Here is a 6000-nt window from a genome sequence, read left to right as displayed (position 1 = left end):
TCTTGATATGATTAAATAATATTTTATTTATTAATTTGAAAAGATATTCCATGGTGTATGTCAAAAACCCCATCATGTTATCGAACTTAGTACCAAATTTGTACGAAAATTCTAAATTGCGTTCGTAACTAGTGGTGGCTCAAGAGTTAAGAAAGCAGTTTTAAGTTAGGTTAGGTTAGGTCTTAGGTAATTTATTTTCACAAACTTTTATAGCTATTAAAAACAATCCGCTCTAAAGCAGCTCAGATCGAGTTGAGATAACTTGAATTTTTCTTATGTTATATGTTCCATTTATATCACAAGGAGGCAGTTTTTGTACAAGATTTTCCTATCGAAATGTTTTTTTTTATTGTTTTGCAAAAACTTAGTTTCCCTTCCGTATTTTTATATTAGTATATCGCCATCAATTTTTGCCGTTCTATATTATATATTTCGATCTTCATCAAAATAAAAATAGGGATTTTTGCTCGGGAGGGCAAGTGTCAATTAACTGCTTTTGGCGAACGCGACAGGCACAAAAGTGAATTTTGCGTTGCACCGCCACAAAATGCGCTTTGAATTACGATGTAAAATTAATCACAGCTGAACGATGCTGTACTGGAAATATGCCAATTCTGTATTTACTGGAAGAGTTTGACATATTCTGACTAACTGAAATTTATTATTAGCGCGAACTTGGTCCGTCTAGACTTTCAAGGTACAATGACTCCAAATAATAAAATTTAAGATGTTCAAAATGTAGCTATTCTACGGCTGTGCCTTTCAATAAACATGTATTATTTTTGGCCAGCAGTCATCCTCAGCCTATTAATGCCGAGATAGGGATACAGTTTGTACTTTCTCAACTGCCCCGAGCGGTGGGTGAGTCCAATGGCCGAAATTCCTTATTGAAAAATCAATACCTATAATCCTTCGACCTCACAATCTTCAGTCCAACATTGCCAGCACAAGAGAAACTAGACAGTTCAATTCAGTAGAATTGTAATAGGTATTTATTTTCAGAAACTGCAAAAAATATCTTTTTTTTTTGCAGAAATTGCAAATTATATTGCTGGGCGAATCGACATTTGGCAATTTTATTTATTGAAAAAAAATACTAATCTTACATGTTTTTCATAACACTTGAATTATCTAAGCCCGTCAACCCGCATTTGGAGCGGCCTGGTATGTTTAAGTTTAGCAAATCAACGTTAATTTGACCTGGGCTCCATATGCAATAAAAATCCATAGAAGAAGGCTTTTGGTTAAATGGACTTAACCGTGATATATCCGAGTTAAAACATACAAATGAACAAACAAACTTTATTCTACACATTTCCACAATCAAGTGAGGTGTGAGCGAGTGGAACACCTCATCTTTTTAAATCGTTATATATAATTATTTTTAAAATAATATTTTTTTGTTTCAGTAAATAACGTATAACTATGGAGGTAATGAATCGATGACTTCGGATGTTTGGGGAGAAAATAAATAAAATATACAGAATGTAATCTTGTCAGACCCTCCTGAAAATTTATTTTTTAAAAGAAAAACCTAAGTTAACTTAAACCTAACTTGTGTTACAATCTGTGTACAAGATACCGTTTTTTATTTTAGAAATAACAAGGAAATCCTTTACAAAGTACTTACCTGAAAATATTTTTTACGTCGTGAACGACATAACGCCCTGTTAACGCCGTGTCGGAGGTTGTATTCGTTTACGCCATGCTTTACGCATACTTACTTCTGTCACAGAGCGTTTAACTTAGTTTGTGTTTGTATGCTACATTATGCCTACCTATTTTATTTCACTAACTTTCGAAGTTAAGAAATAGTCATTTTTGTTTTTTTTTCTTTACTGACCACTCTTCTTCGTTCCTTTTCCAAACTACTGGATACTGGCAAAGTAAATTGTGCTGTTTTGGCACTACGAAAAGCCATAAATCAAAAGAAGAAGAAGTATGCTACATTATATAATTACGTTAAAGTGTTCCTCTACATCACTTCTACCAAGATACTAGATAATATTTTTATCACAATATCTCGGTACATTATTTTTCCCAGGTGTATTTTATTCAATATACCTTCACTATACTTATACCTGTTATACATACCTCTTAACTAATCAAAATATTTCTTTTTCAAAAAAAATCAAAATTAATTTATTTCAAGTAGGCCTAATTTATAAGCACTTTTGCAAAGTCAAGTCTGTTTGTAGTGACTCTACCACCGGTTTCGAAGGCAGATTCCACTGAGAAGAGCCGGAAAAAATCAGCAGATTGCTCTTTTCCAACATCATTTTATAGTTTAACAATCTTTTCGAATTTTTCTGTTTTGTGAGAGATGAGAGCGGAGTGGCCTGCTTCCAAGCAGCCTTGTCGTTAAGGAATTCATCAATCGTATAGTAACCACGATTTGTTAAATGTGTTTTAATATATTGTTTAAACATAGGTAAAGTTTAACTAATATTACCTTCGATATTTTATAAAAGCATGTACCCATCCGGCCATCCCCACAAAGGATTTCTGACACACCATGTCTTATATTGTTTTACTCTGTCACAATAATTGAAAAGGCAATACAAATTACAAGTTCACTAGTTGGCAACAACTAGACCAGCGAAGCAGTTTTTGACGACCATCCTAGACCGAAGCGTAACGGTGAGCCATATAAATTTAAGTTGGAGGTCCCGGGTTCAATTCCCGGCAGGAGCAATTTGGAAATATATAATTTCTGAATTTTCTCTGGTCTGCTTTGGTGCGCTTTCGCCATGTCTAGTAACCACCCTACCGACAAAGGCGTGCGTTTCGCTACTATGTCGGGTAGAAACCGATAAGCCTACCATACTCCCTAGCAGGTCAGCCCGCTACCATCTTAGACTGGATCATCACTTACCACCGGATGACATTGCAGCCAAGAGCTAACTTAAGGAACATAAAATAAAAAAATTACAAAATCACACGGCCTGTAATAAGGGGAATATAGGTATTTTTAAGTAAGTAATTTTGATTCCATCAATACCTTTCTACTGCCGAAAATGTATACATACTAAATGTACGAATATTTGAGATCGAATTATCGGGAAGATCAACGTAATAAAATTTTTCACAGTCAATTTCCCATTTGATCGCACAGAGTTGATTACGCTATAGCCAGGAAGTTTTTAAGCTGAGGTCGTTGTAGCCGAATCAACATTTTTCAATGACTGCTCTTGAGACGCCCTAAAAATGTCACGAACGAAAAGACATAATATGTGGGTGTGACAATCAATTAATGCACGCTTTGAATTATGACTATAACGTGATAGTGAGAGTGGGGATTTTTTTTACCTTAGAAAATATTTTTCGAAGGTTTTATTTTTTTTCTTTGAGGATTTTTCTTCGAAATAATAAAATATCTCTCTTCACTATACTAATTAATTTTTGACACGCCATTTCGAATTTTGTATGAACATTCTAACCACTAGACCGATCGAAGCAGTTTTTGATGTCCTCTAAAGTTTGCCTATTGACAATGACACAGTGCAGTACTCCACTTTGTAAAAAAAGTAGTAGTAAAATTGCTGAATTTAACGTTGGTGCCATAGTCATCAAGCGTTTTTTCTAAAAACCTAGGTTCTAAAAATAATTAAAATACATTTTTTTAAACCGAAAGTACTTAAAAACACGCGGTTTTGATTCCCGGCTCTTGTCCGGCATTAGGTTTTCTGTTAAAATTATCAGTACCAGTCTTGAGGAAATTGGTTAATATTTTCCCTTTTTTTAGAAGTCGGTTAGTAATCGCTGTAAAGTTTCCCTTAGTTTATGTTTTGGAAGACATTGATAGTTTAGGCTGGAAAAGATTACATTATTCGTTTTTATAAATTTCCCACCCTTGCTAAATTTATTCGAGAATTTTAAGTTTGTTTTTTCTTAAAAAAATCTCATAGAACATAGAAATATAGTCAGGATTTAAAGTAAAAAATACTGATTCTTTTATTGTTGCCTGAGATAAAAGAGATTATGAAAGGTTTTGAATAAGAAATGGTACTTACGTTTCTGTAGCGTTTTCTGTAGCGAATTTTAATAAAGGGAATACAATCTTAGGTAATACATTGTATTTTAGTATAATAAATAAATTGAAGACTTACTTTACGCCTAGATCTTTTAGAAAAGAAATTGAAACGTTTAAATAAAAGATGAACTTATGTAACTTATCAATCATTACCATGACCCACGGCTGTGCACTATGGGCTTTTCAAAAGTGTCTTAAATCCACGATGCTCCATTGCGGATTAACGAGCTAGGGTAAAACTAATCTTCAATTGTTAAGTCATTAATGACCGGAATTGGCGGCTAAACGTGTTCTTCGACCAAGAAGAAAAAGTTCTAAATCAGTCCAATTAACGCCCAGTTTTCAATCAGCTTAACTCGATGCGCGTTTTCTGTAGCGAATTTTAATAAAGGGAATACAATCTTAGGTAATACATTGTATTTTAGTATAATAAATAAATTGAAGACTTACTTTACGCTAGATCTTTTAGAAAAGAAATTGAAACGTTTAAATAAAAGTTGAACTTATGTAACTTATCAATCATTACCATGACCCACGGCTGTGCACTATGGGCTTTTCAAAAGTGTCTTAAATCCACGATGCTCCATTGCGGATTAACGAGCTAAGGTAAAAATAATCTTCAATTGTTAAGTCATTAATGACCGGAATTGGCGGCTAAACGTGTTCTTCGACCAAGAAGAAAAAGTTCTAAATCAGGACTAATAAGTCCAATTAACGCCCAGTTTTCAATCAGCTTAACTAGCGCAACCAATTTGCGGAGTCACAAATAGCCCATCCGTTTTTTTGAGGTAACGCCCACAAAAGAAGTAATAAAATGTTTACCATCACTCGTTGAACAAAAAACAATTATCCGGAAAATCCTATTACCGCGGCTCGAATTTCGAAGTGTGGCGGTCATGCAATGACGCTACAAAAATTAATTGCTACTACGGGGCCTCATCCAACTCGAAATGGCCAGCTGATTGTATGCGGGCGTGATCGGGTTTCCGAATGTACATTTAGTTGTTGGAGATTTTACAAAAGCCGATTTTCTCAAATTCGTTGCGTATTTACGGTTCTTTTAATCTAAGCAACGTTTTCGAAGAAATATTTAAATCAACTGAACTAAATTTGATTGTCATTTCCCAGACCAAACCTTAACAGACATAAATCCAGTCCAGTAGTGTAGGTTAACTTCAGTGACAAACACGCGTACATAGAGATAACTATAAATAAATCTAATAAAGTCACTGATATCAGCTGTATACATTTCAAGTTAAAGGCAATAAAAAGATTTTCGTACTAAATTATTCCCACTCAATGACTGATTGTTTTACCAAAGCCTACAGGATATTTTCCCGATGACCTAATATATCTTAAAATTAAGCCCGGAGGCTCGGTCTTTCGGCTCATATGGAGAAAGTCTTCCAAAATGATTCCAATTACCGTAATATAAATTCCCGAGATTGCCAGGTAGCTAAACCAATGTGAAGAATTGTAAAGTGATGTTGGAATGGAGCAACGGCTCACTAACTTGGCGGCTTCTTCTCGGTAGAATCTGACTTTCCAACTGGTGGTAGAGTCACTACAAACAGACATACCTACTTGACTTTTCAAAAGTGCTTGTCGTAGGCCCACTAAATATAAAGGAGTTTTAAATATGATTTGGATTGATTCACGTTGTCGCAGCTAAACCCCACCACCCTCGATACCATTAACCTCCATTTCTTTAGTTCAAATATAAGATCTAACAATGGAATGGTAATTTTCTTTTCACTTTAACTTTAGATAAAGAAATAATTCACCCCATTTCGTTTTATTTCAAGTGGTCAGTCGAGGCCTTGCTAATGGTAGGCAGAAATCATACGGTGAATCGTTAAGATTAACGATAAGCGAATAGCCATGGAGTGAATAACTTTTCGATTCTTACTTATTATGGAAATCAAACTTAATTTTCGATACTCCGCGAAAAACGGGAGAACCTGTAT

The sequence above is a fragment of the Pararge aegeria genome, chromosome 6, assembly GCF_905163445.1.
Source record: "Pararge aegeria chromosome 6, ilParAegt1.1, whole genome shotgun sequence".
NCBI lineage: Eukaryota > Metazoa > Arthropoda > Insecta > Lepidoptera > Nymphalidae > Pararge > Pararge aegeria.
The sequence above is the reverse complement of the archived record's forward strand: the minus strand, read 5'-3'. Positions refer to the sequence as shown.